The sequence below is a fragment of the Physeter macrocephalus genome, chromosome 8 (genome assembly GCF_002837175.3).
Source record: "Physeter macrocephalus isolate SW-GA chromosome 8, ASM283717v5, whole genome shotgun sequence".
NCBI lineage: Eukaryota > Metazoa > Chordata > Mammalia > Artiodactyla > Physeteridae > Physeter > Physeter macrocephalus.
The window spans coordinates 1,311,905-1,325,020 of NC_041221.1; positions in this window are offsets into that span (position 1 = coordinate 1,311,905).

Here is a 13,116-nt window from a genome sequence, read left to right on the forward strand (position 1 = left end):
GAAGCACCTTCCTAAGTTTTTATCCTTAAAGTAGATCACAGGTGTTAGCAAACCAGGTAGCTTGTATGTGATCCAGTGTTGCTCGTACTTGCTCTAAGCAAAATGAGATTGGGAACCCCAGTTTCTCCTTTTTTGTCAGCAGCCACTCAGATCTCTTCATAAAACTTTAACCCTCCTGTTCTGAAGACATCCCACTGGCATCTCTATCCTGTCTTTTTAAATTCAATTCTAAGACCAAGGCCATGTGATGAATTTGTCAGACTAGTTAGACCAAAAAATATGAGAGGTGTCAGAACAATTTATTTCCCTTGGAAAAACAACACTTTAAAATGAAAAATTCAAAATCTATTATGTCCAGGAAAGCTTTTGGTGACTTTCCAAGATCTGGTGAATATGGAATAATTGACAAATGGAGCTTGTTTATTCATGGAGTGCAGCAGAACGGCTAATTGAATAAATCTCAGGCTGAAATGTATTTTCATAAACAACTTCCTAATTCAATTCAGCATTTTAATGTCTTGTTGCTTACTTTCATTTGAGCTATGAAACAGCTAAATCTTTTTCAAGTGTTTCACAAAAATAACCTTCCCCTGTGTAAGTCACCCTATGCTTCATCAATTGACTCTCCTCTGGTCAAAAAGCAAATAGAATTGACTGTTGGCAATTCTCACACTTGGACCAGAAGGTACCAATTATCTAGGGTTAACCAATCAAAAGATCAAAGACACAAGATCACAGGGATGAGGGATACAAAGTGAGGGAAGCTGGACAAAAAATGTCACTAAATGGGCTGATGGATGAAATTGATGGATGCTTCTTCCTTTTCTTCTGATAGTAGATAAGCATAATTCTGAATCCTATTCCTGCACCTACCCACCCACTTCCAAATATGATTTGGAAACAAGGTGTTAGCTGATTTCCCCCTCTGCTTGTCATGTGTATATAACACACGGATTCTACTGTGAAACAAAATTAAATTTTAATAAAGCAACATAGGCTATACTCAATAGAATTTATAGTACAAAGCCGGGATAAGGCAAATTCGCTTTTTCACAGCAGCTAATATTTTCTATTTTGCCAAGGATAATGTAATTTACAGGTAGTTTGATTTTCAATTTTCCAAATACTGCAGATAGTCTTAATTTTTGTTATCAGTGTGCTTTTCCCTCAACATGCTGAGGCATGATTTCTCGATTTATATAAAAAAGGTAGTCCTCATTCTTTGGATGATAAGGAAAGGTCAGCTTAAAGGAGTCATGCCCCTCACAGGCAGAGATAGAGCCCTTTCTTGCTGGAAGGAAAAGGAGAAGAAGCAGGTTAGGATCCTATTATAAATGTTTATTGATTTAAAATGGTCCCTTCTCCCTCCCTCCCTTCTTTTTTCTTTTCTCCCCCTCTCCCTTTTTTCCTTCCTCCATTTCTCTCTCTTTTTATTTATTCCTTAGTATTTCAGTACAAAAGCCATTGCTTGGAAATACGCACAAAGAAGCATCTGCGCGGATGGGAGGTTGCAGCAGTGTACCGAGGGTGTCAGGACAGTATGACAAGGAGGGCATCGTTGCAAAGTTAGGGTGCAGAGGATGGGTCACTGCAGTGGCCAAAGAGTGGAGAAGGAGCCTGTGTGTAAGGAAGAGCACATCTATGCATAGGTGAGGACAAGTGTGGCTTTGGTCCAGAGTGGGGTGCACAGCCAAAGAAATTCGAGGAGGGCAGGTACACAGAGGGGTCGCAATCACTCAGCCAGAGCTGATTCACCCCAGTTGTGACAAGGAGGACATTTGAGTAGAGGGTATCACAGATTGACATGATTAGCATAAGAAGAGTAGGGTGAGGAGGTCTATGTTGGGGAAAGGCAGCCAGAGGTAGAAGCTTGGGCACAGGGCAGCAAAGCCTGACAGGGTAAGGAGGGTGTCTTAGATGTGGTTGAAGATCCTTAAGTTAGAAAGCTGGTGCTGCTCCAAAGCAAGGTGTCAGAGCCTGAGCAAGGACTACAGAGCATGTGTTGGGGGTTGAAAGCACGACCGATTGATGGTAAAATGGTTACATTCCAAGGTGATTCATGCAATAAGTTGGTATTTTAAGGTTAACGGGAGACAGTTTCTCACAACTGAGAGAAGAGAATTGAAATGTATGAAAAGAAGGCAAATTAGAATGAACCCTTTTTGTTAATTCCAAATTAGAGTTACCAGTGTTAACTCATGATTTTCAATATATATAGAACTAAATAATGATGTAAATGTGCTCATTTTTTAAATTGAGTTGTCTTTTTATTGTTGATTTGTAAGTTCTTTATATATACTAGATAGGAATCTCTTATTCAATTTATCATTTGCACATACTTTCTCCCAGTTCTGTGAGTTATCTACTCTTTCTTGGTTATGTCATTTGAAGCACAATGTTTTTAATTTTGATGATTTTTTAAAAATTGAGATATAGTAGATTTACAATATTATATTAGTTTCAGGTATACAATACAGTGATTCAAAATTTTTACAAATGATACTCCATTCAAAGTTATAAAATATTGGCTATATTCCCCATACTGTACACTATATCCTTGTAGCCTATTTATTTTGCTCATAGTAGTTTGTACCTCTTAATCCCCTACTCCTGATTTTGATGAATTCTAACTTACCAAGGTCACTTGGGGTTTTGTGTTATATCTAAGAGCCTACTTCCTAATCCAAGATCATAAAAATTTACTCCTCTGTTTTCTTCTAAGAATTTTGTAGTCTTAGCTCTTATACATAGTTCTATAAAATTTTAGCTAATTTTTGAAATGGTGTGAGGTAGGGAATCAACTTCATTCTTGCATCAAAAAAAATTTTGACACTCCCACTACCAAATTACGAAAAGATTGGTTACACTGGTGGTGAAGGGTGGGAGGGAAGACTTAGACCCCATCCTCACCATCAATGACACACAATAAGAAATGGATAAATAGCTGTGGGTAGTCATGCTGCAGAGATGATATAGCAAACACTGACAACACATGAAGGGGCACGACCCCTTCACCTCCCAAGCTGTCTATAGTTGGGTAATGCTTTTTCAACACATTGTGCTAACCTCGGCCTTATGTTTGGAGTGTTTAACCATTCACATTTAATATTAATATTGATTAAAAAAGATTTATATCTGTCATACTGCTATTTGATTTTATATGTCTAAAGTCATTTTATATTTCTTTATTTCTCCATGACTTCTTTCTTTGTGTTAAGGAGATATTATCTAGAGTTATTTAAAATTTTTTTTTTATTTTGCTCTACTTTTGAGTTATATTTTTAATTATTCCCCTGGGCATTACAAACATATATTTATACTGTCTTTTCTATTTACTTACATAGTTACTTTTACCAGTGCTATTTATTTTTTTCATGTGAGCTACATTTACTATCTAGTATGCTTTCATTTCAGTCTGAAAGACTTCTTTCAATAATTCTTATGGAAAATGTCTTCTAGCAACAAATTATTGGTTTTTGTTTTTCTGGGAATGTCTCACTATTTCCTTCATTTTTGAAGGATAGCTTTGCTAGACGTGTTTGACAGGTTTTTTCTTTCAGCACTTTCAGTGTCATTCCATTGCCTTCTGGCCTCCATAGTTTCTAACGAGGTGAGCTATTCATTTTATATAGGATTCTTTGTATGTGTTGAGTCACTTTTGTTTCAGTTCTTTCAAAATTCTGTCTTTCGTTAGTTTGGCTATGATGTGTCTAGGTGTGGATTTGAGTTTATCCTAATTGGAGTTTGTTGCACTTCTTGAAAGTATAGATTAATGTTTTTCATCGAATATGGGAAGTTTTTACTATTGTATCTTTAAATATTCTTTCTGCCCTTTTCTCTCTCTCTCTCTCCTCTTCTTCTGAGACTTCCATCATGTATATTTTGGTACACTTGATGGTATCCCACGGGTCTCCAAGGATCTTTTTTTTATTCATTCTTTTCCTTTCTCCCACCGGACAATTTAAATTGACCTATCTTCTGATTCTTTCTTCTGCCAGTTCAAATATGCTGTTGAGACACTCTGATGAATTTTTCATTTCAGTTATTTTATTTTGCAACTCAAGAATTTCTATTTGGTTCCTTTTCATACTTTTTTCATTTTTTTTTAGTATATTCAAATGTACCTGTCTATTTATTTATTTATTTCTGGATGCGTTGGGTCTTCGTTGCTGCCCTCAGGCTTTCTCTAGTTGTGGCGAGCGGAGGTTACTCTTCATTGTGGTGTGTGGGCTTACTGCGGTGGCTTCTCTTGTTGTGGAGCATGGGCTCTAGACTCACGGGCTTCATTAGTTGTGGTGCACAGGCTCTAGAGCGCAGGCTCAGTAGTTGCGGCACACAGGCTTAGTTGCTCCATGGCATGTGGAATCTTCCTGGACTAGGGATTGAACCCGTGTCCCCTGCATTGTCAGGCGGATTCTTAATCACTGCACCACGAGGGAAGTCCCCTTTTCATACTTATATCTCTTTATGGATACTCTCTTTTTGGTGAATGTATAATGTACTCACACTTTCCTGTAATTCTTTAGACAATTTTTTCTTTGTGCTTTGAACATATTTATAATATCTGATTAAAAGACTGTTTCATAATTCCAAAATCTGGAAATCTTCAGGACAGTTTTTTTGACTGCTTTTTTTAACTTATGTAAGGATCATACTCTTTAGTTTCTATGTGAGTCTCATAAATTTTTTTTGTTGTTGATAGTTAGATGCTTTTAATATTAAGTGGTAATCCTAGAAAGTAGATTATCCTCTTTCCCCAAGGTTTGCTGTTGTTATTGTTAATTTGTTTCGTCATTTTCCTGTACTAATCCTGCAAAATCTGTATACCTGGTCACATGCAGCCACTGTAGACTCTGCTCAGCATGAGTGGTCAGGTAATGATCGGATAGAGATTCCCTAAATTCTTTGAGCCAATATGTTCTCCACACTTTGCTGAAACACTTGGGTTCTGAAACACTGTGTGTGTTTTGAACACACTGTCAAATATTCATCTATTTTCATCTCTGCCTTAATCCTCACTTCCTACTTGTGCTGTACTTCCAAATCTGCCTGAGGTGAGAGATTAGGGCCTGCTCAGGTCATTCTTGGGCATACATGCAACTCTGCACATGAGTATGGACTTCTAGACTTCCAGGAATATGAAGAAACTTTTTGAAATCCCCTATAGGCATCTCATGCTCCCAATTTGCCTTTTAAATGTTTTGTCCAGACTCTGGTTTGACCAACTGGCATCACTGCATTAGGCGGCTGCAATGTTTAACAATTGCTCCTGGATTTTTTTTTTTTTTTTTTTGACAAATGCCCTCAAGCAGGATTTTTCTCACTGAGCAATCTCTGAGTCCGGTTAAATAAAGACAAGCTCTGTGAATGAGACTTTTGCAGGAAGCTTCCACATTGTATTAATTCTGGGGATGGGTTTTTTTGGGGGAGCTTGAAGCCCATTCTACTCCCCTTCTGGTCACTGTTAAGCTGTTATTTTTCACAGCTACCATGATTATGAGGCTTCTGAATTTCCAGAAAAAAAGGGAGACAAGAATAGAACAAGTAAAAACCCCATAAAGCTCATTATCATTTATGACATGTAGCTTTTTTTTTCTGAATAAAGCTGCTGATATCATTGCAAACACTTGGATAATTTCAAAAGTCTTTAAAAAGTTGATTTTGATCATTTTGGGCAAAGTTCTTATTGTTTTTATATAGTGGGTTTGCAGCAGTTCTTACTCTACCATCCTAGAAGTGTTTTCTCTAAACCCTTTATGCAACTTTTCTGTTAGTTTGTTTCAAAACAAAGAAACAAATATTAATTTCGTTATTTACCCTTTATCTCACCTTTAGTTCCTTGCATTTTCCTCCTTTTTAGACACATTCAGCCTACTTAGTTGCATAAGCATTGCTATTTCATTACTCAAGATTCAGAGGTGCTTGGAACCTATACATACTTCTACAATGACATCCATGGAAGCTTTAGTTTCTTATTTTTTTCCATTATTCATCAAACTTATGCCAGCCAACTTTATCTTTCTTGTAATAACCATCAATGCCATGATCTTATTGGGAATAAGACACTCTGTTGTCTCTTAAATTCACATTTTTGTCTTCTTCATTAGCAGTTACATTTTTTAATGTGAACTACATTTCAGATATATACTCTACAATTCACACTGCAGAGAGAGCTTCACTAATTTTCCATTTCAATAGGAATGGCCATCACAACTAATTTACAAAAGAAGATATTCCCCAGTCATATTTATTATTGACACAAGTTAATCAAGGGTAAACTGGTAATTTTTGAACAAACAGCCAAAGGTTTATGTGACATCAGAATCTTGAAAAGTAAAGACAGTATGGATTATAGTTTTTACTATATACCTGGATGCTTTTTTGCATCTCATTCTTAAATTGTCCATTACAGATGTTGCAAACTTTTTTGTATTTTTTAACAGATGACGAAAAGAAGTGTTCCCCATCTTCCTTGTCCTTTCTCTTTCTTCTGTTTCAGCCTTCTTTATTTTCTTGTATGATACTTATTTCTAAGTACTAAGTCATGATCCAGTTTAAATCACTGCAGTGCTGCTTTGTTCCACAAGAGGGCACTCAAAAGACTTTCTTTTTCTGGTTTTCTGTTTTCTCACTTGTTTACCACATTGGACTGTGGGACTGATGGATCCCCAAATCCTCTACCGAACCAAGACAACACATATATACATGCAATTAAAATTAAGTTCTTGTGAAAGGTGAACATTTATATGCTGTCGAAATAGAAAAATAGAAAGGAAGAGACTAAGATATCCCAATATGTCATCCATGACAATTTCATTTGCTTTCCCAGGGAAGGTTTTGGATATGGAGTAGACATGATTCCTGAAAAGGAGGTGAGGCACATGTAAAGACTTATATATTCTGCACTGATGAAATATCACTGATATTTGATCATTTCCAAAGTAAATAGAATAGGTAAAGTCTTTTTTTCTTTTTTCTTTCTTTTTTTTTTTTTTGATAAAGCTGACAAAATAAATTCACATGGGTAAATGAGATGATTATAGGTAAAGAGATTATGAAAAACAATACCTGAGTTTTGTCAGAATAACAGGTGAGAAGATGCTGAGGAAATATTTGCTTTGCTGACATTAGGATGGCAGAAACATAAAGAAATGAGCTCACTGCTATTATTATATTTTAAATCACAGCTTAATGCTACCACGAGAAAGTATTAGAGCAAGCCTTAATCCATCCAAAGATGATCAAAGTTGTCTTTTTCTAAAGGTTAGACTGGTGAGGAGCTGAAGTGAGGTGGAGAGATGAGTGGTGAAGGGATGAGGAATACGCTATTCAGTCATCCCAGAAACCCCGTGTAGTATTCTGACTCTATTAGAATTTTTCTGGTCTACCTGGTAAGAGATCAAACAACACTAGATGCCTTTAGAAAGGACTTTGCCTAGGTTGAAGATAACCAGGTCTATTAGAAGAAAGATGGCTCTTTTTGAGGGAATATTGCAGAAGATACTGGGGGTGTCAAAGTACAGCATTACTGTCATAGCTTTTGTATTCGACCCAAAGAACCACATGTTACAATGTCGGTCACTTTTGCTGAATTCTGGATCAAATCTGATAGCCCTAGAAACAACTCTTTGATAACTCTATAACCACCAGGGAGCAAAGGGCAGTATCATAATCTCAGCATGAAAACCATACAAAGAAAATGCAATTTTTAGATTTTGTTTATTAGATATTGTGTTTGTTATTTTATTTTATTCTCTTTTATGCCTTTATCTTAGTTGAAAGCCATTGGATAGTGGCTTTCTAAAACAATTGTTTTAATTACTACCATTGGTAGTTCTCAAATAATCAGCTGTTATTTTAAAGATGATTACTTTTTCAAACAGAGACAATTAGTAAATGATTAAAATTATCCATGCCTGAATGAACTAGAAACCAGTACAATCTGATAGATTGCTTTGGAAATTTAATCCTTATTAATTTTTTTAAAAACTCAATATCCCCTTTGGGACAATGAAATTGACACTTTTATTAGCTTAAATGTCTTCATATCAATTTCTAAACAGGAAAAAATAAGGAACACAGGAGAGTCCTATGAATAATTTTGACATATTTTCTTCAGAACGTAGGGGAAAATGATGAAAGACTGTATATTTTTTTTAACCACCCATTTTATTACTTAGCATCCTAAAGACCTGCTTTACATCTGTTATTTTTTAGTTATCTGTGCTTCCCATATGAGTTTTCCTAGCAGCATCTGAGGGAGTAGAGAGAACCAAAGTGCTCTCCTTGGTAGCCGATCACCCTGCTATTTCAGGTTGGCAAATTCTGTGCATTAAGCCAAAACACCAAAGCTGATTGTGAAGTCTGCAGATATTGCTTCTCCAGCTGTTTGAAACACAAATGACATCCATCCCATTCAGGGTGCAGCATCACCCTGAATCACTTCATAATGTGGCACTTGGCTTATTTGACAAATCTCTGGCAGTAGATGGCAATCAGAAGAACATGTTAAAATTTCTATATTTTTGGAGGCACTTCTTAATACATTAACCATTTCTGAAATTAATCAATGTGAGGGCAAAATAACCTCAAGGACATCCGGGTCATGTGTGTGCACTCGTGTGTGTTCACGCGTGTGTGTATTTAACTAGAATTTGGTAACAACACTACTATTCCATGATCATGTTTTTTCTTTCTTTTTAATGCTCTATACCTTTCTCTCAAAAAATTGAATGGACACCACTCAAGGAAAAGCGGGGGTTTAATAGCATCTCTATGCCTGCAGTATCCACCATACCTTACGAGAGAAGAAATTAATCTTTGAGGTTAAGTTTACTTACCATGTGATGTCAGTGTTGCACTATAAGAGCACAATTAATGGGGCGGGGTTTGCAAGGGTTGTGGGAATAATCTACTGGGGAACAAGGTTAATTTGAGAGTTGAAGGTTATCAGTTTTAGATAACCCATCACAATGTGAAATGTCTTTATGGAGGCTGACACAGCTCTTCTTTTGCAGGGAGTCAAATGTCACATTCAACTACCTCTCATTCAAATTCAAATCATGACACCTGTCAAACACAAGCTAATTATTTTTTTCTTTTCAAATAGAAGCCACATCAAGATGCTTGCTAATCTTAGAGATCTAAAGTATCTTCCATCACTTTGAATGAAAACGTATGCATATTCTATCTCCAGATGAATAAAATGCGATTTAGCCATGCATAATCAACTTGAACTCTGTCCCTCCATTTAATTTCTCAGTTGTTTGTGTTTACAGGAAGCCATTCTCTTCAAGGACAAATTTAATAAAGACAGTTTAGGAGGTTATTGGAAAGTGGCATGCAAAATGGAAAATGTGAGGTGATTTCAATTTAGATAGGTACTTAGCTGGGTATGTGATTACAAAAGATACCAGAAGGCAGCCCCTCTTACAAATCAAACACAGATATAGATGTTTGTTTTCTAGTCCTCTAGGTGTGCCTTTTTACTAAGAAGAATGCATACCACAGATTTGCTTATTGTACAGTTAAGTAGCTACTCTCTTCCTCACCAATGCAAAATTCACCACTGTGAAAAATATATTGCGATGTGCTTGAAAGAATGAATTCCTCTAGATTAGTTTACCTGCCCTGGCTTGGAGTATGCAGTGTACACGAACTATTCCAGTGTAATCAAGATTGAAGCTTGTCAGGGCTTGAGGAATTTTGTTTTTTAATATTCAAGTTGGCTTAGATCTCTTATGTACACTTAATGAGAACTCCAGAAGGTCTTGAGAAACTACAGAAATTACACCACAGATACAGGCAAATCCTTCACTCACTAAGGATTCAAATACAGTCAATATCAGTGTACTAGCAGAAATTATAAAATGTAGGGAAACAGTCTTTCCATAACATTTCATTTTCTGCTTCCTGCAAATCAAATTACAGACATATGCATTCAATATTGAATTACCTTTGTAAAGTGCTTTCTTCTTTGACACACCATTCAGAGTTTTCTTAGGGTGACAGCTTAACTGTTTCGAAATATTATTTTTATTGCTGCCTCATTCAGCTCTCTAAGCTATCAAAATATATCCTTCTCACCCACCTCTGTTCTGTTATACTAGAATATTAGCCCCCCCAAAGGAACATCAATAAATTCTTCCTCTAGAATAGCAGGTATTTAAAGGCTCAATCATGAAGCAGTGAAAACCCATGTAGGCAAATTCTCAACAGTAGGATCCTATACTTGAAGGAAAACCCCATACTGTAAGGTCCCACCCACAACAGTACATAGATAGATAGATAGATAGATAGATACAATAGATAGATGATAGATAGGTAAAATAGATAGATGATAGATAAAATAGATGATGATAGATTGATGATAGTTAGATAGCTAGATAGATAGAAATTAGAACCTATAGAACCAAGACTTTTTCAAGGTTTGGCAACTTTTCTGAGCTGCCTGTCAAGTACTTCTTAGAAGTAATGACTCAGATGAATCGCACAGGCTGAGGGCGGTGGAGAGAAAAGAGAGAAAAAAAAGTCAAAGTTAGCGCTCTCAGACTTTCATGTGCACAAATTCGTGGGAATCGTGTTAAAATTCAGGTTCTGATTGAGTTGGTTTGGGTGGGGAGGCCTGGGATTCTGCATTTCTAACAAGCTCCCAGCTGCTGTTGTTGCTGCTGGGGGTTCATGAACAACACTGAGCAGCAAAGACCTAAGGCAAAGAGTTTCAAAGGGGATCAGAGAACTGGAGAAGTCCTGGCTACCCCCTTCTCACTGGGAAATAAATACAAATACAGATTCTGAGGCTTTGTGCTTCTTGGTTTGAGTGAGTAGAGCTTTACGAATCTGTATTTTTAAAACATTTCCCGGGAGACTCTGACACAACACTGGGCTTGAGGTCTGAACACCATGAGATTTTCTCCAGTGAGCAGCTTGCAAATGAGGTATGAGTTCACCCATCTGTAATTGTTAAGGGCATCAATTAACTCTTGAAAAACAGGGTGGGAGAGAATTAGGCTAATTCAGATCTGTCATCCTCCATGCCTTTGAGATTAAGGGTTGCAGAATATGGCCTCAGTGGAGAAGAGATTCTGTGAACTATTAGAAAGGGAAACTGTCTTTGATAAGCTGAAACTCTTAATTCAAAAATAAAAGAGCCTGAATTGAACCCAGTGTGTTCCAGGTACATTATGTTCATGTTCTCACTAAATTCTCACATCATCCTGAGAGGTAAGTAATACTATACTCATTTTAGAGTTAAGGAACTGAGAGAAAGGGCTATTAAGTCAATTGCATAAGGTCATAAAGCTAAGGAGAAGGAGAATCGGGATATGAACAAAGGAAAGGTTTTTCTAACAGTAATCTTAAGTTTGGGAGGTGAGGTTTAAGATATTTTGATGAGGCAGGATGGTACAAATGTTACTGACCAGGGTTCTTCTTGGCCTTCCTCAGTCAATAGAAACTGATTAGAGGCCAGAAAAAAAATTCAGGCGAGGCTTTACTGGGGCTCCTGCTACAGCAGGGGGGAGCGAGAATAAACAACAGGTTCCCTTGCTGGCTCACTCCCTGAGTGGGGCAAGCTTGTTCCTTACATGGGGTGAGGGTAGGGGTGTGTCCAGGGGTCGGGCCGGAGGGGTGCCTTAGGTGTTCTGCCCACCCCTTAGGTGGTGGTGTGTGCAGGGGTCATGTGCAGTAACTGGCTTTTGCTCCCGACACCGTGTTTTTGCTCCAGGCTCTTCAAAAGTGGCAGTTGGGTTTTTTGGTCTCTTTGTAACTTTTGGATCCAGAATTTGCCCCAACTGCGTGTGCACACAGTTATTTTTAGTCCCACACAGTTTCTTTGTATTTTGTTACTCGAGGAGAGGTGTGTCCAGGTGAAAGCATTGCAACACTGCAGCAAAATGTCCCAGGTCCCAGCAAAGTATCCCAAGTCCCAGCCTGTCTCACAAAGACTAATTCAAAATGTTTGAAACTTTGCAAATTGTCCATGTGCATTATTTTTGGCACTCCATAATGAGAATGGCAAATTTCCAGAAATTGTTCACATGCTGGTGTAAATGCATACATCTGGGCATAAAATGATTAAAGAGAAATACCCTCTGAGCTGTCTCAACCCATTTGTGATGGTGGCAGTGATAGTAGAGATGTTTCGTAGAAGTCACGTAGTTGTTGAATATCTTCACACCTTCCTCCCCTTCTCTGCAAGCCATGTATCTCCATATTGCTAAAGCGTGATAGAAAGAAATCCATGTGGCAGAGAGTAGTCATGATGATAAAGTAAGACATTTAAAAGCATGCTCTTTTGACATCAACCCTTGAATCTGCAGACATTTAGAGGGGTACACTAAGAGAACAATCCTCTAAGTAAATAAGTAAAGAAAGGCTTGGTACACAGTGATCTTTGAATACTAATGTGCATAGTGATTAATAATTTTTTGCAGCCCTCAGTATGAATCTCAGTATAAATTAAGGATGGCTCGGAACATGGAAATTTTTTTTTAACATCTTTATTGGGGTATAGTTGCTTTACAATGGTGTGTTAGTTTCTGCTTTATAAAAAAGTGAATCAGTTATACATATACATATGTTCCCATATCTCTTCCCTCTTGCATCTCCCTCCCTCCCACCCTCCCTATCCCACGCCTCTAGGTGGTCACAAACCACCGAGCTGATCTCCCTGTGCTATGCGGCTGCTTCCCACAAGCTATCCACCCTACGTTTGGTGGTGTATATATGTCCATGCCACTCTCACTTCCTCACAGCTTACCCTTCCCCCTCCCCATATCCTCAAGTCTATGCTCTAGTAGTTCTGTGTTTTATTCCTGTCTTACCCCTAGGCTCTTCATGACATTTATTTTTCTTAGATTCCATATATATGTGTTAGCATACGGTATTTGTTTTTCTCCTTTTGACTTACTTCACCCTGTATGACAGACTCTAGGTCCATCCACCTCACTACAAACAACTCAATTTCATTTCTTTTTATGGCTGAGTAATATTCCATTGTATATGTGTGCCACATCTTCTTTATCCATTCATCTGTTGATGGACACTTAGGTTGCTTCCATCTCCTGGCTATTGTAAACAGAGCTGCAATGAACATTTTGGTACATGACTCTTTTT